Source organism: Pinus tabuliformis, chromosome 5_1, assembly GCF_031772625.1.
Source record: "Pinus tabuliformis cultivar Carrire ecotype Pingquan chromosome 5_1, CPIR1, whole genome shotgun sequence".
NCBI lineage: Eukaryota > Viridiplantae > Streptophyta > Pinopsida > Pinales > Pinaceae > Pinus > Pinus tabuliformis.
Window position 1 is genome coordinate 486,864,511 of NC_142305.1, and position 17,095 is coordinate 486,881,605.

Below are 17,095 nucleotides of genomic sequence, written 5' to 3' on the forward strand. Positions count from 1 at the left end.
AAAGCAGTAGAGGACATGGGTGAAATTGATACAATGAGCAGATAACTGCTAGAGAAACACCAAGGCGCCATATTTTCTTATGTATTTAGATTCACTCGAAGTTAACTAGTCACAAAAAGTACCTTTTTTTTTTGCTGAATATTTTCATGTATAAAGAAATACTTAAAATGCAATTTCAGACTAATTATTCAAATTAATAATTAATTGATAGTCATAATTTATAATTAAATAATACAATATGATTAATATTATAGGACACAAGTATAGGATTTGACTGTGAGGGGCATTGTGACAATATATGTGAAATTCTCATTGTATTGGACAATCATATCTGAGAGTGTGATATATATCCAACGAAATGTACTCCCATAGGCCATTGTGGGATTGAAATTTTTTCTTTCAGTGGACAAGTGGTGATATATTTTCTTAGGCCTTAGTGTTCTTCTTCCCTAAGGTTTTGACACTACTCACAGCTAGCACCTTCATTCAACCAAGTGAGGTACTCATCTTGGAAAGTTGAATCATTTTGTCTCCATAATCCAATATGATGTTGGATCAATCTCATGATCCTAAGAACATAGGTCATAATAGCGAGGAACTTTTACTGTGGGAAAAATAATATCCAAATTTAAGGAACATGACTCTTTTAGAACAAGCAATAAGGATATTTTTTACATTGATCTTTTTTTTCCATTTGTTTTCACAAGTTATCTATTTCCTGATATTTTTAACATGTAACTTAGTTGGTATGATTGTGCCTAAGGTTTTGTTGAAGGTTGAATAGTAAGTTCCTATGGTGTTATTTTCTATGGTCATGTTTTATTTGCTTTGTTTATACAGATCATCTAGCCGCATAGTGGCCACTATTGAATGTTGAGCTGTACGTCGTATAAATCTTTTACATTCTACTTTATTTTATATTCAAGTATTCATCGTCTTTCATGTCTTATACTCTGCATTGTATCTTCTTTCATTTTCACAAGAGGAACTCAATATTTATGGTAAGAATCAGCGATTGACGAAAGAGGAGAACAATAACATTGGAGTGACAAATGCAAAATGAGAAAGAGAAGATAATCTATCTAGTGATACCCTTAGAGCCAATATCTTGCATAAGACACACTCATAGAGACTGTTGGTCAAGCCTACACAATATTTCAATGTATAAATTGTAGTCCAACCGATATTAAGTTGGAAACTCATATTGTAATACTTGATATTTTATATAATAAAATTTATATGATTGAAATTATTTTTATTTGCACTTGATATTATTTAGTCTTGTAATTAGCATATGTAACTTTGTGTTATCATATTAGATAAACATGTACATTGTATTGCATTTTTTTAAAATTTAGTCGCAAAATCATACAAATTAATTTAATTTGATTAATAATGAACACATAAAATCAATCTAAAACTATTAAATTAGTAGTTTATATTAATTAATGATGAACACGAATAAAATGAATATATGACTAAATTAGTTGTTTATAATGACTATGAATGGAATTAAATTAAATGAATAGAAAATACTAAATCAGTCGTTTATATAATGAATATGAAAATACTAAAAAAGAGAAATGACTACTACAAGTGATAATTTTTTTATTAAAATGATGACTAAATTTTGCATATATACGACTATTAGTAGCTAATTTACAGTATCTTATAACATGACTAAAATTTAGTCATATTTCTTTGGTCATTAATTGGTTTCAAATTATGACTAAAATTTGCATATATATGACTATTAGTAGCTAATTTACAGTATCTTATAACACGACCAACATTTTGGTCATATTTCTTTGGTCATTAATTGGTTTTTTTGAGGATTCATATAGTAATATATTTTGTTGTATATTTGGTCATTAATTGCGACAATTAATGACTAAACCAATGAAAAAATAATGACCAAATTTATGACTAAATATACTACTAGATGGTAAAATTGAGGAAACCAATTAATAACTAAGCTAAAAATGACTAAAATTTGGTCGCATTATAAGATACTGTAAATTAGCTATTATTGGTCATCAACTGAAAAATGGTCGTTTATATGCAAATTTTAGTTGTTTTTTAGTAACTAATTAGTCATTTTGTACTAGTGGTTATAGTGTCACAACATAGAAAACTAAGGGGGAAGCAACATTAGGACTATGTGGGTTTTTGGTGCAATTTATATGTTAGGAGTGCAATAAATTGGCTATCTACATTAATGTTGATAAAGAGGTTGGTATGTGAAAAGATATTGAGAAAATGTTGGTCATGTGTAGGTATGGAAAGCTTTACAATGTTATCCATATGTAATAAGAAAAGGCTAGGTAATATGAGGGGCATTCACATGCCACAAGTTTCTCAAATACATTGAGAATCCACTAATGATGGTGGGAGAAGATATCCTTTTTCACATTATTGAGTATTAGGATCTAGCAGTAAGTAGTTTTATGATACAAAGGAAGCTAGTAGAAGTGACTCTCTAAGATACACTACCTATGATTTCTCATGGGAGGAAGCTGGAGTATCTCCTAGAGGCCCATAATAATCAAAATGATAAGGTTAAAGATGGATCCATAAAAATAATTAATCTCAAATTGCTAGAAATTTGAATAATTACAGTAGCATTGGTGTCAATTATGGTGAGTCATACCCACTAGGATATTAAGGGGATTGAATATTATCATGGAGTGTGTAATAGTGGGGAGCTATTATAGGTGGATCCATATGTTTTTGATAGTTATGTAATAATATATGACCTCTTATTGTACAATTATAGGGGTAATTTTTCATTTGGGACGTGGTTATATTCATTCTTCCTTGAGAATATTTTGAGGGCCTCCATCCTAATGTGCATATTAGAGATGTGAATCTCAATGAGCCAAGGATGCATAAATGGATAATCTACTCAAACAAGGAGGAGGTAGTGCCATGCATAATGTGTTTTCCTCTAACTTATTTACTCACTAGGATAAATTGTTGATTTGAATTAAGGACTATCCTTATGAGGGGATGAACTACTAAAGAGATTTAGAGCTTCTTGTGCCACATAGGTGAGCATGGGGTCCAAGTGGTAAGTTATTGTGTAAATTTTTTGCAGTTATATATTTAGAGTAGAATATTGCAATATGTGGTCCTAAAATTTCATTATATGTGTGTTCAAATATAGTGTTAGTGAGACTGGTAGAACAAGCAAATTGATGAGCTCAGGTTGAGCACGGAAACTTGAACCCCATGGGAGAAAGACAAAGGGGAAATGTAAATATGTTGGATCAATAGGTGGTGGATGATTTTTGATACCAATTAGACCAATTATTTCATGGAGTATCAAGCCTATATTATAGAATCTTAAGGATTGTGATGTGATTGCATTTACTAGGGTGTCATCAAATTGGAACTTGATTTTAAGGAAGGTAGTTATAGCTATCCATGGTACGAGATACTTAGCCGAAGGAAACTCATGCCCCTAGCATGAGGCCCTCCATTAGATGATGATGATAAAGGAGATGATTAATATATAAATGGGAAATGTGCCCCCTTTTTATAGCATGTGATGGGCTTACATCAATTTCAGAGTTATGGAATCCTTTGCAAGCATTGATTGTATTTTTGTTGATATATCAAGATATCTACATATGCATTATAGATGCAAATTTTTATGTGAAACATGTTATGCAACTTGATTAATGCAAAATGTAAAATGTGTCACTAGTAGAAAATGAGAAATTAGTGACTAGGTGACTAAAACTTTTAGTCACCATAGCTTTTCCAAGTGAAATACTACAAAAAATGAGCAATCGTAAGTGACCAAACTAAAAACGACTAACATAAATGACTAATTTAGGCGTGGGTTAAAATATGAGACTAGCTAATAAGTAATAACTAAAAATGACTAACATGAATGACTAATTTAGTCTAAGAACAAAAATACAACTACCTAACAAGTACTACAATAATATGAATTTTTTTTTTTATGTTAGTCATCTAAATTTTGTCAAGTAGTCTAAACTTACAAGTGATAGGGGATTGAAAGGCTCTTAAATATTGATTGAAAGGTTATCCTTCCTTAAACACTTCTTCATCCTCACATGGTGTATAGGTGAGCCAACTTTTCCTTACTTATCTATAATAATTTGTAATTTTTAAAATATATTTTTTAATAAAAAAAATATTTTATGTATTTTTAGAATATCTATTCATTGAATCTAATTGGATCTAGTTCCAATTTGAAATTAATTTGAAGGGAAATTTTATTTTTTAAGACTATAATATCAAATAAAAACAAATTTAATTTCATATTAACTGACCTAGATCCATCTTAACCCCGAATCTATCAAGCGTCGAGAGGGATCCAATCTCTCAAGGTGCAAACTTTTTTTCTCTAGTGCAAAACTTGAGGAAATGTTTGCCCCTCGAGAGATTGGATCCCTCTCCACACTTTATAGTTATAGGGTTAATATGGATCTCGGTTGGTTATATAATACTATATAATATCTATGTTTGTATTTGTGTCTTTTTATTATTCCCTCTCTCTATCTCACCCAACAAACATAAACACACACTCTCTCCCTCTTTTCCCCTTCTCTATCTATCTCTCTCTTCCCCTTCTCTCCCTATCTATCTATATCCTTCTCTCTATTCCCTCCCGCTCTCCTCTCTCCCTTACTCTCTCTCCATGACTCCTTTGTCACCCCCTCTCTCTTTGCACCTTTCTCCCTCTATGTTTTTCTTGTTCCCTCCCTCTCCTGCCCCCTCCAATTCCATCTCTCTCCCCTCATATCTATCTTCCTTCCTCTCTGTCCCTTATCTCCCACCTCCCTCTATCTCGCACCCCCAAATCACTCTCCCTCTCTCTCTATCTTCCATCCAACTCTATCACTATATCCTCCCCTCCCTATCCTTCTCCATCTATCTCCCTTCCCCTTCTCTCCATATCTCTATCGTCTCCTCTCTCCCTCACTCTCTCTCCATCTCTCCCTTCTCACTCCTCTCCCTCTCCACCTTTGTCTCTCTATATCTTTGTTCTTTCCTCCCTCCCTCCCTCCCTCTCTCTCTCTCTCTCTCTCTCTCTCTCTCTCTCTCTCTCTCCCCCCTCCCTCTTCCTTCCTCTCACTCCCTCTCTCCCACCTCACTCTCTCTTCCACCCATCACTCTCTCTTTCTCTCTCTATCTGCCTTCCAACATTTTCATTGTCTCCCTCCCTCTCTCTTCCCCCTCCCCAACTCTCTCTTAAATTTGATCACATTGTATTGTGTTTAAGTAATTATCTAAATTAAAAAACTTAATTGGTTGTAAAATATTAAACCTATATTTTGGATCAATCATGTCAAAGAAAAAAAAATAATGAATTTAAAAAAAAAAATCATGCACTATATTTAATCTATCCCTTGGATCCTTAGCTAAGATGGATCTATGCCGATTATATATATATATATATATATATATATATATATATATATATATATATATATATATATATATATATATAGATCCATCTTAGCTTAATTTTATTAAAACCTTAATTTAATTTCTATGGGAAAATTTTTAGTAGTTGTGAGGATAGAGGGTTTAAACATATCTCAAATTCTAACATTTTCCCTTTTATATTCAATTAAAAAAACATTTTAAAATTAAATTAAAATAAAATATTTTTACTATGAAATAAGTTATGGTTTTTTGGCACGTGGTATTGATAAGCCATGGTATTGGCCCATAGTATTGTAACGAAGCCGATTTACAAGTTAATATCCATGGTAAAGTGAAGGTGAATATCCATGGTTAACAATCTTACCATATTGTTATAAATATTTTTATTGTGAAATAATTTATGTTTTTTGGGCATGTGGTATTGAAAATCCATGGTATTGTAACAAAGGATATTTTTTACAAGTTAATAATATCTATTGTAATGTGGGGGTGATTATCCATCGTTAAGAATCTTGTCATATTGTTATAAAACATTTTGGTTGTGAAATAAGTTATGGTTTGTCATATTGTTATAAAATATTTTGGTTGTGAAATAAGTTATGGTTTTTGGGCTTGTAGTATTGATAAGCCATGGTATTGTAACAAAGTCTATTCACAAGTTAATAAAAAAATCGAAATATAACAAATTGAATTTTATTATTTTTATTAGTTTAACTTTTTATTATTAATTGAAGCCATATTTAAATGTTACCCTAGTCCCAATATCATTTTTAACTTCTTCTTGTTCTTTTTAATTTAGAGTCTTACACAAAAATAACAAATTCTTCTTAAAAATAAATCATTTAACCCAATTGAAATTTATATATTTTATTTTATATTATAAATATTTCTTTTATTTTTTCCATTATAAAAATTTATTTTCTATTTCATTTCCACTTTAGCGCTAGGTTCAAATAAAATATTCACATATTACAACATCACAATATAGCAGTGCATTTTTCTCTGTCTTATTGATATTTGCATGGAAATTCCAGACGAATGAAGACCATCAATGTGATCTATGGATTTCATGGGATTTGAACCCTAGATGGAGTTTGCATGGGAAACACCTTAGGAGAGCATCAACAATTAGATCGAGGAAGGGCAAGGTCATTGGGCATGGAGATTTTGGCCATTTGTACATGGGTATGAATTCGAACTCTGGAGAGTTCTTCCTTTTTACTAAAGATGATTTTTGTTCTTATGGGTAACAATTTCGAAGGTTTATATGATCAAAGCATAAATTTCTTCTAGAGTTGAGGGTTTAATTATTGTGATAATGTAGATCTTGATTGCAACCAACAATTCATCAAAAGACAATGCACAAGGAAGCATTTTTCATGTCCTTATTGTACAAAGGGTTTAATGATTATGATAATGCAAATCTTGATTGCAGCCAACAATTCATCAAAATACAATGGACAAGTAAGTATTTTGCATGTACTTATTGTATATATTAGTTTGCTCCTCCCTAACTTTTCTAGGGTCAGAACGCATGAAGTTTTATTTTTTCTTTTCACCTTTTTTTAGTGGTTGATTCTTTGTGTAATGGAATCTACCATGCCCAAATTCAAAGGTCTCGAGTGATGCAAGAAAATTTCTTGGTAGGATGCAAATACTAGACCTTCCTCAAACTTTGTTATGTGAAATTAAAATTTCATGTAATCATAAACATAAAATCTTTTCTGTTTCATCCTTATATTCTAATCTCAATTCCTACGATTTTAAACCATGTTACTATATTTTAAGTAGAATATACTTAGATCCATTAAACCTTACAACTCTCTGAATGATCAAGGTGGATATTGGTGGCCACCTACCAAGTCCACCTGGACCCCCACCATTGTTTGGTTCAACTTTTCAGTTTCCTTAATTGTAGCACAGTTTACTATTTTTAGCAATTTTTCACGTCCTGAACTTCCGAAGCCATTTTGAGGCCCTAAAAGACGTCTTTTTGGGAAAACTGGGAGAAACATGGGCCCATGGATAGATGTTTCTCTTCCAAAAGTTGTAGTTCTCAGATAGATCTTTCTAAGGAGATACTGTGCGCATCAAATGGAGATCGTATGCCAAAGTTACGACCCCGGGAAGTTGATGTACCAATCTACCCAAATGGGGCCCACAATTTGGCGTTTCATCTTCTAGGGTTAGGTTTTTCGATGGTTAGGGTTTTCCATTGTTTCTCAACAATAAATAGGCCTTCAAGCCTCATTGTAACATAGTTCAAAGGCATGTAGCCACCACATCTCTTCTCAGAGATAAGCTACCATCACCCTATCTGGTTTATTTCCATTGTTTTTTTTTCCTTTTTTTCTAATTAAGACTAAACTAAGTACCCACGGGGGATTTGAATCGGTGACCTATCGCAAGGAGTGCCTTAACAGCGCACCCATTCACCGTCAATCCAAAGCCCCGTGGGCGGTTTATTTCCATTGTTGTTTGTAAGCATATTTCAGTATTTTACATTAATGAAATGAAGTATTATTTCCACTGCATCTCTGTGTTTATGGTTATCTCTGTAATTTTTGCATTCCTGTTTAAATCTGGGTTAGTGGTATCAGAGCGGTCTGCTATTTCTCTGTTTTTCTTTGCATGTCCCCAACGAGGTTAGGATATAAGGAGTTAGGGCTTGAACTAGTCGAACCTTTGCAAGTCTAGCCTTGCAAATCCCGATGGCTTCCCATGGAGGATGAAAAGAAAGATGAGGGGGCAGGAGATACTATCAAAATCTTGCTCGAAGAAGCCCTTGAGAAATAAAGGAACGTGATGATGGATAGCTTTGCCCAGATCCTTTAGTGGCTACCTAGGGGTGATGCATCGACTTCCAACAGCTACTCTGGAAACGCCACACTGTATAAGGTACAAGTTAATTTTGAAATCCCTATATTCAAGGGTCAAATAGACACAGATGCCGTCGATAAATGGTTAAATCTGCTATAGGGTTATTTTCTATTCATGATTTTTCCAGTCGGGAAAGGATTATTTTCGCTCTTCTCAAAGCAGCCCCCCACGTCAAGGACTGGTGGGAAACCTACTGCAAGTAGAAGGGTGAAAGCACAAGCTCCCTATTTTTAGGCGCACCCACTTGGGATTCATTCCAAGATGCCATCAAGGAGTAGTACTACCCTGTCGGAAGCTATGAGGATCAATACATAAAGTGGACCACGCTGCGGCAGGGAAGGGACCAAGACGTGCCGAAGTTTACCAATATTTTCCATACCCTTCGCACAAAGTTGGGTATCAAGGATTCAGAGCAGCATTTGGTACTCAAATACTATGGCTACCTGCACAAGTACATCCAGGATGAAATAGAATTCCTGAACATCCCCTCGCTCGGCACGACATACCAATATGCCGTCAAGGTTGGGCAAAAGTTTAAATAGAAGAGGCGAGACTTTAGATCTGTGAATCTGAAGCAAGGGAAAGGTGCCCTCAAACCGTAGAACAAAGGACAAATCCAAGGCGAGGTGGCCCAAGACAGCCTGCCAAATCTGCAAGCAAAGAACAGCACCGTGAAGCAGAAAAAGGACACAGAAAAGTGGTGTGAGTTCCATAAGAGCTCCACTCACAACACAAGTGAGTGTCGGGCCAAGCAGTCACTGGTGGTCAAGCTAAAGGTTTTAGAATCAGATGCATGTTCTGACTCTGATTCAGAACTCGACAAGGGGAATGACAAAGGGAAGCAGATTATCGATGTAGATCCCAACTCCACCATTGCCACCACGAAGATCTAGAAGGAGGAACACAAAGATCCATAGGAGGAGGAGCATCTCTTCCACTCCCAGATGTGGGTAAAGGGCTCCCCGCTACAGTTCATTGTCGATAGCAGGAGCCAAAAGAACCTCATTTCAGCAGAGGTCGTGAAGCGGCTGGGCTTACTGACTACAACACAGCCACAACCGTACACCATCGGGTGGCTTCACCAAGGACGGGATCTTTGCATGAGCCAACAATGTCACTTCCATACAACATCAAGCCCTTCACAAATGAGGTATTGTGTGACATTGCTCCCCAAGTTTGTGATGTATTATTAGGAAAACCATACTTATTGAAGCAATAAGATATGTATGAATCAAGGCCCCGTGTTGTTATTGTTATTTTCAGAAATAAATTGTACAGGATACTAGAGGTAGCACCGCCTACCCCCATCTCTTTGATTACTACAAAACAATGCAGTAAGCTCATTTCCAAAACTAAGGAATTTGTTTTCCTGATGATACGCCCTCAAGAAAAGAAGAATACAGTTGCCACGACCTCGAGATAGGTCCCCTTCACATGACAACTACAGATGGACAAGGTAGTGGAGGAGTACGAGGACATCTTCACCTCCCTCGCAGGGGTTCCTTTGCATTGTCAGTTCAAGCACTCCATCGATCTGACCCCAGGTGCACCGCTGCCCAATGGACCAATCTATCGGCACTCCATTCTAGAGAATGATGAAATCAAGAGGCAGATTCGAGAGCTACTACAGAAAGGTCACTCCATTCGAGTTCATCACCCTGTGGGAGCCCGATCATATTGGTACAGAAGAAGGATGGGACTTGGAGACTCTATATTGACTATCGGGTGCTGAACAAGATCACTATCTATAATAGGTACCTGATCCCACGGATTGATGACCTCTTGGACCAATTGAAGGGGGAAAGATATTTCAGTAAGATCGATTTGAATTCAGGATATCACCAAGTACCAATCAAACCCTCTGATGTGTGGAAGACTGCCTTCAAAGCCAACGAGGACCTTTTCAAATGGTTGGTTATGCCTTTCAGATTAATGAATGCTCCTGCAACCTTCATGAGACTAATGGATGATATCTTGCAACCATTCACCAACTCATTTGTAGTGGTATACTTGGATGACATCCTGATCTTCAGCCAAAGTTGGGAGGAGCACCTCCACCACATCCGACAGGTTCTCCAAACACTATGGCAACACAAGTTATGTGCCAATCTGGAGAAATGCACTTTTGGCATGACCCAGGTTCAGTTTCTCGGATACATTATTGATGAACAGGGGGTGCATGTGGATCTAGCTAAGATCCAAGTCATTCGAGATTGGCCATCTCCAACCACTCTGACAAAGCTCCACAGCTTTCTAGGTCTTGCCAACTTCTACCGCAGGGTTGTTTTGGGATTTTTTCATATCACTTGGCCCTTGAGTCAAGTCACCAAGGGAGGAGTGAAAGCAAAATTATTTTGTTCTGAATCTCAATAGAAGGCATTCATGGAGTCGAAATATCGCCTTTGCATGGCACCAGTGCTCACATTTCCAGACTTGCAACAACCATTTGAGGTCGAGGTAGATGCCTCTAACTATGGTATTGGGGCAGTCCTTACTCAACATGGGCATCTAATGGCATATCATAGTGAGACACTTTCAGACATAGTACAAAAGTATCCCACTTATGAAAAAGAGATGTATTCCATTGTGCAGGCCTACCGACAATGGAAGCATTACATTTTGGGGAAGGAAACGGTCATCCACGTAGACCATCGACCCCTGCAGTTCATACAGACCCAAGTGAAATTACAAAATGTTCGCCATCAGAAGTGGTCCACATACCTGCAACAGTTTCATTTGAATATCAAGTATAGAAGGGTAGCACCAATAATGTTGTAGATTGCCTCAGTCAACCACCGATCATGGTGTTAACCACTATGCTCAACTCTTGTGGGCATGAAACTTTTGATTGGCCACTTCTCTACAAAAGCGACCTCGAATTTGGCCACACATACCAGACACTCTTGGAGGGTCATCATGTTCTAGATTTTCACCTCCAGGATTCCCTATTATTCCACTTGGGTCACCTTTGTGTTCTTTCAAGCGAGCATGCCAAGATGATTTGGGAAGCACACTATAGTTGAGCTGCTGGACATTTCGGGGTCGAGAAAATGGTGGAAGTACTGCAGAAGTATTTCTATTGGCCAAATCTTCGACAGGATGTTGGGAAGTACATCAGATCATGCACTACTTGTGCCATTGCCAAATCGACCATCAAGAAGCAAGGCCTCTATACCCAGCTTCCTACCCTTAGTCATCCTTGGGAATCCATCTCCATGGATTACATGTTAGGCCTTCCTTCCACTAAGCATGGAAACGACTATGTTTTGGTGGTCGTCGACAAGTTCTCGAAGATGGCCATTATGGTTGCTTACATGAAGAATATCATAGCAGAAGCCACTACTAAACTCTTCTTTGAACGGGTGTGGTTACACTTTGGGATCCCGAAGTCTATCATCTCAGATCGGGACAACAGGTTCCTCGATACATTTTTGTCTAGTCTTTGGTTGATGCTCGACACCAAACTCACTAAGTTCACAACCTTCCATCCTCAAACTGATGGCCAGACAGAGGTTGTCAATAGGATGATTGTACACATTCTGTGCATGTACAACTCAAAGCATCCATGCACATGGGATGAGAGCCTCCCCTATGTTCAGCACAGCTACAACGAGCTCTCCATAGCTTGATTGGCCATAGCCCTTTTCAGGTGGGCTTGGGATTCTAGCCACTATGTCCCATTGATGTGGCCACACCATTTTTAGCTACGCACGAAGATTTGGCTCATGTCCAGTCTGAAATAGATAAGGCAAACATCTTAATTGAACACATCCAACATATTTTCTAGTAGTTCCATGACATTTTGGAGAAATCAAATGCCAAGTACAAGCAGCAACATGATTAACATCGGGTGCCACGCAAGTTTCAGGGGGGCGACAAAGTCTGGTTGCATTTACAAAAGAAGTGCCTTATCAAAGCCTATCAGAAACTTAGACCACTCCTATATGGCCCTTACACCATTACCAAGGCTATGGGAGACAATTCATTTGAGCTCAACATTCCTCCATTCCTTGGCCTGCACCCAGTGTTCAATGTGGACCACCTTCGGCCATACTTTCCACCATTACTAGACACATCCGACATTGCAGAACATCTCACACCCACAGAGTTAAATCCAGATTGCATGGAACAAGCTACAACTGATCGGATCATGGACACACAGATCAAGCACACTCGCCAATAGAATATCCAACTATATTGAGTTTTCAAAGCAGGCCAACTCCTTCACCAGGGCAAGTGGTTCACCAGGGACCAAGTTCAGCAGAAGTTTCCTCATCTCATGGAGGAACTCAACACAATGGGGACAATTACTTCGTAAGGGGGGAGGAATGATCCAGGTGGATATTGGTGGCTACCTACCAAGTCCACCTAGACCCCCACCATTGTTTTGTTCAGCTTTTCGGTTTCCTTAATTGTAGCATAGTTTACTATTTTTAGCAGTTTTTCGGGTCCTGAACTTCCGGAGTCGTTTTGAGGCCCTAAACGACATTTTTTGGGAAAACTAGGAGCAACATGGGTCCATGGATTATTGATTCTCTTCCCAAAGTTGTATTTCTCGGATAGATCTTTCTAACGAGATACTTTGCGTGTCAAACAGAGATCGTATGCCAAAGTTACGACCTCGGGAAGTTGATGTAACAAATTTATCCAAACGGGGCCCACAGTTTGGCGTTTCATCTTCTAGGGTTAGGTTTTTGGATGGTTAGGGTTTTCCATTATTTCTCAACAATAAATAGGCCTTTGAGCCTCATTGTAACACAGTTCAGAGGCATGTAGCCGCCACATCTCTTCTCATAGATAAGTTACCATTGCCCTAGCTGGTTTATTTCCATTGCTGTTTGTAAGCATATTTCAGTATTTTACATTAATGAAATGAAGTATTATTTCCGCTGCATCTCTGTGTTTATGGTTATCTCTGTAATTTTTTGCGTTCTTGTTTAAATCTGGATCACCGAAGCTTAGGTTAATTTCAGCTAAAAAGAAGGAACCTGAATGGATTTTGCACTTTAGACTCAATGCTTACAAACAATGATTAAAAATGGAAGAACCCAAGTGGTCTAATAAAGTTTACCCACCCATCAATTTAGAAGATCTTTGCTATTATTTTGAACCTAAAAAGAGAGAGAGTAGAATAAGAAGAGGAGCCTGGATGAGGTGGACCCTGACCTACTTAATACTTTTCAAAAGTTGGGCATGCCCATGGCTAGAAGACGAGATTGACCAACATTGTTGTAGATGTTTTTTTTACTGTGTTTTCATTTCTACCATGCATATTAGGTAGACTCTATAGGAAGTTGAGGTTATCTTTTGTTTGTTATAAGAGGTAATTTAGGATTATCTTGATTTAGTTAGGAAGTAGTTTAGCAAGTTTGTTCCTCCTACTGATAACTATTATGATGCATTGTAAGTTTTTTTAGTGATAGCTTCTTGTATTAAATCCCCAAGCACACTTTGTCACCTATGGAAATATCCACTTATTTAAGGATGAATGAGATGGATACCCGACAGTTTGAGAGGATCCTTATTGTTGTGATGAGAGGTGTTCTCTGAGGTGAGAGGATTTATGTGACATATATTGAAGGATGCACTACACCATTTTATGATACCAGTCATCTCCATGCCACAGTAGTGGATCTCTATTTCACTGAGGGAGAAATGATAAAATATTCCACTATAAATAATTGGTATGTCAGGGATAAGGAATGTAGACATGGGATTTATAATTTTATTACGAAAAGAGGTTTGTGCGATGGAGATAAATCAAGGATTTCATGGACCTAAGAAGAGACTGGTTCGACAATCACCTGGAAATACTCAAGCATTGTTTTGAAAGGTGATGATGCAATTGGAGAGTTCTATTCTGTTGCCTTGACAAATAACTACCAATAAGGGGCGACAAAGATGATCCATATAGGGAAGAATTGCAGGAGTAGGATTTTTTTTAAAATTATATCCATAGGCAAGTCAAGGAACTACTACAAAGGATTAGTGCACGTGCAACCACATTCTCATAATGCAAGGAATTTTTCACAGTGTTATTCGATGCTTATTGGTGACTAGGAAGCTGCAAATACTTATTGTTACATTCAGGTACAATTTGAGTTTCATTCTGTAGTCTCTAATTTCATTTATTGATAGTCCTTCTTGTGTCCTTTTCTCTCTTAATTTCATTTCGGTAGGATTGGAATGGGTTAGAAAATCAAGCATATCATTGAGTAAAATAGACACCCACATGTCACTACATGTCATTGTGCATACTCTATGTTTTTTATACAATTAGAAGTGAGGAATATGATGTGTGAACAACTAAAAATCTTAGCAGGCATGATGAATTGAGTCTTAGCATGGAAATCGAAACCAAGAATCATAAAATATCAATAAATTTGTGACACAGAGTAAAAAAACACAATAAGATATTTTATGCCAACATTGTCTATTTAGTGCAAGATATTGTTAATATTTCATAATTTTCAAAGATTTCATGAAGATGCCCTCAAGCAAAGTTACTAACTTGAAGATAATATGGTTAGTGCAACTATTTACTTTAAATAGGCTAAATTTAGGTAATTAAAAAAGTTTGAAAATCACTAGGAACACCACCCGTATTTATTTCAAATAGGCTAAATTTAGGTAGTTACAACAAGATTGAAAATCACTAGAAACACCACCCTTGTTTATTTTAAATATGGCACATTTAGGTAATTAAAACAAGTTTGAAAATCACTAGAAACACCAGCCCCACATCATTTTATTTCCAGTTGTAGAAGATAGTATTGAATAAAATTATGAGCACTTCCATTTAAATTGACCGTACATAAAATAACAAACATGGTTGATGCTTTTAAAATATATATCCATGATGAGGATGGCTCATAAGTCTAAAGGCTATATCCATCACCAAATATAAGGTAAGAGTTAATGAGATGAGAAATTTTTTATCTTGGTATAACACGTAAACATGATATTAATTATAACTCACGCATATTGTATCTTATTGTGCATATGTTAATTTTATAACTTCAATCTGGGTAATATTTTACATTTAAATTGTCAAATATGTAGAAGTTACAATACACTAGCTTAAATCCACACAAAAATAAAATATTTACATTTAAATTGTCAAATATGTAGAAGTTACGTTACACTAGCTTAAATCCACATGAAAAATATCATAAATATGGCAGGGGAAGAATTTTCAAACTGGTTTAAAATTCCCCCTTGGTTAGTGAAGAACCAATTCAATGCTATTTTTGGTGGAGTATTAAGTTATTAATCGAAGATTAAAAAATGTTAGTGTTAAGTTATATTTCACATAGCTATTATTATCTACCCTGACGTATATTCCAACTCCATTTTTTTCATACTTTTCAACTTTTTAAATATATTCACCCGAGAGACATTAGGTGCAACCTTGAATTGCATGCTTGTTTCCATTATACATCTAATATTTGCAACCTTTTCCATCTGAAGAACCTAATAGCCCATGTTGAACATGAATATGTACCTCAAAAATTGGGGAATATCATTTATTATCTTTCCAAAGGGGGATAGATCTAGAGAAGGCAATGACAACTATCATAAACGGCTTTTGTCGGGTTGTATTTAATGAAATCCCACTAGAATTTTCTATTAAAGTAAATCAATTGATGAATTTGAAGCTTGAAGGTAGTGTTGAATAGGTGTTGCAATGTATCTCTATAACACTATCTATCTACATGATTCTAATGCCATGAGATAGTGTCTTAATAACACTATTTTCCAGTGGCAGGTGCTAGATGTAGATAGATTTCTCATGTCCTACAGGTAAATCGTATCATTATATTTCTATGAAATCTCAGAATGTGTTCAAAGTTTGTCTCAAATAAGGAAATATGTATGTACTCTTGAATTTATCTATGTTGTAATAAGATCAAGAATAAAGTTTTCATTGTAAATAATTGGGATCTACCATGTAAGTTTACTTTACTACATGAAATTCTTGATTTGTTAGATCCCAACTAGTTAGGGTTGAATTTATTTTTGTTGTAATGAGATTAAGAATAAAGTTGTCATTTTAATCACTGAAATCTACCATGTAAGATTTATTCACTACATGAAATTTTTTATTTGTTAGATCCCAACTTATTAGGATTATGAAGAGTCCTCTTTCATGACAATATTTATGAATTCTCTATTCTTTCTCAAAGAATTACATATTACAGAAAGGTGGAAAATAAATGAGATGCAGTTGAATGGTTTTTGTTTTAAAATGTGTGGAGGGAGTATAAAATCATTTTCAGTTGCGTTCAAATATTTTGGAGCACCCACTAAAGTGCTTCATTTTCCTCCTAGTTAATTCCATTTCTACTATCCCAATGCTTCTAGAAGTCCTTCTCCAAAGTGATCTCTTAACTATCACTACAAGAAAAAAGGTCATTGGTGAGGGTCATGCCTGTAATGGACCTTTAAGGTCCATCACCAATGTCGCATATGGTGACGGTCTTTAAAAAAGCATTGTTGTAAATGTATATAGTGATGATCCTTTAAGGTTTGTCACCAAAGCCATGACACTTTTGGTGAGGGTCATTAACGGCCCGTCACTAATTCTCTCTTTGGTGACACTTTTGGCGAGGGTCGTTAAAAGCCCATCATGAATTCTCTCTCTGGTGACACTTCTAGTGACGATCTTTTAGTGACTGACACCAATGATCTTTTTGGTTAGTTTTGGTGATGGTAAATAAATGTTCGACCTCATTGATTATTCCAATGAGTTTTTTATGATGCTTCAAGCATGTGACAAACCTTTAAAGTC

General features: G+C 36.1%; 1 pseudogene; it reads left to right on the plus strand.

Moving 5' to 3' along the window:
* Nucleotides 1–3,056: 3,056 nt before the first annotated feature.
* LOC149165619 (iron-sulfur cluster assembly SufBD family protein ABCI8, chloroplastic-like) lies at nucleotides 3,057–15,983 on the plus strand (annotated as a pseudogene).
* The last annotated feature ends 1,112 nt before the right edge of the window (nucleotides 15,984–17,095 follow it).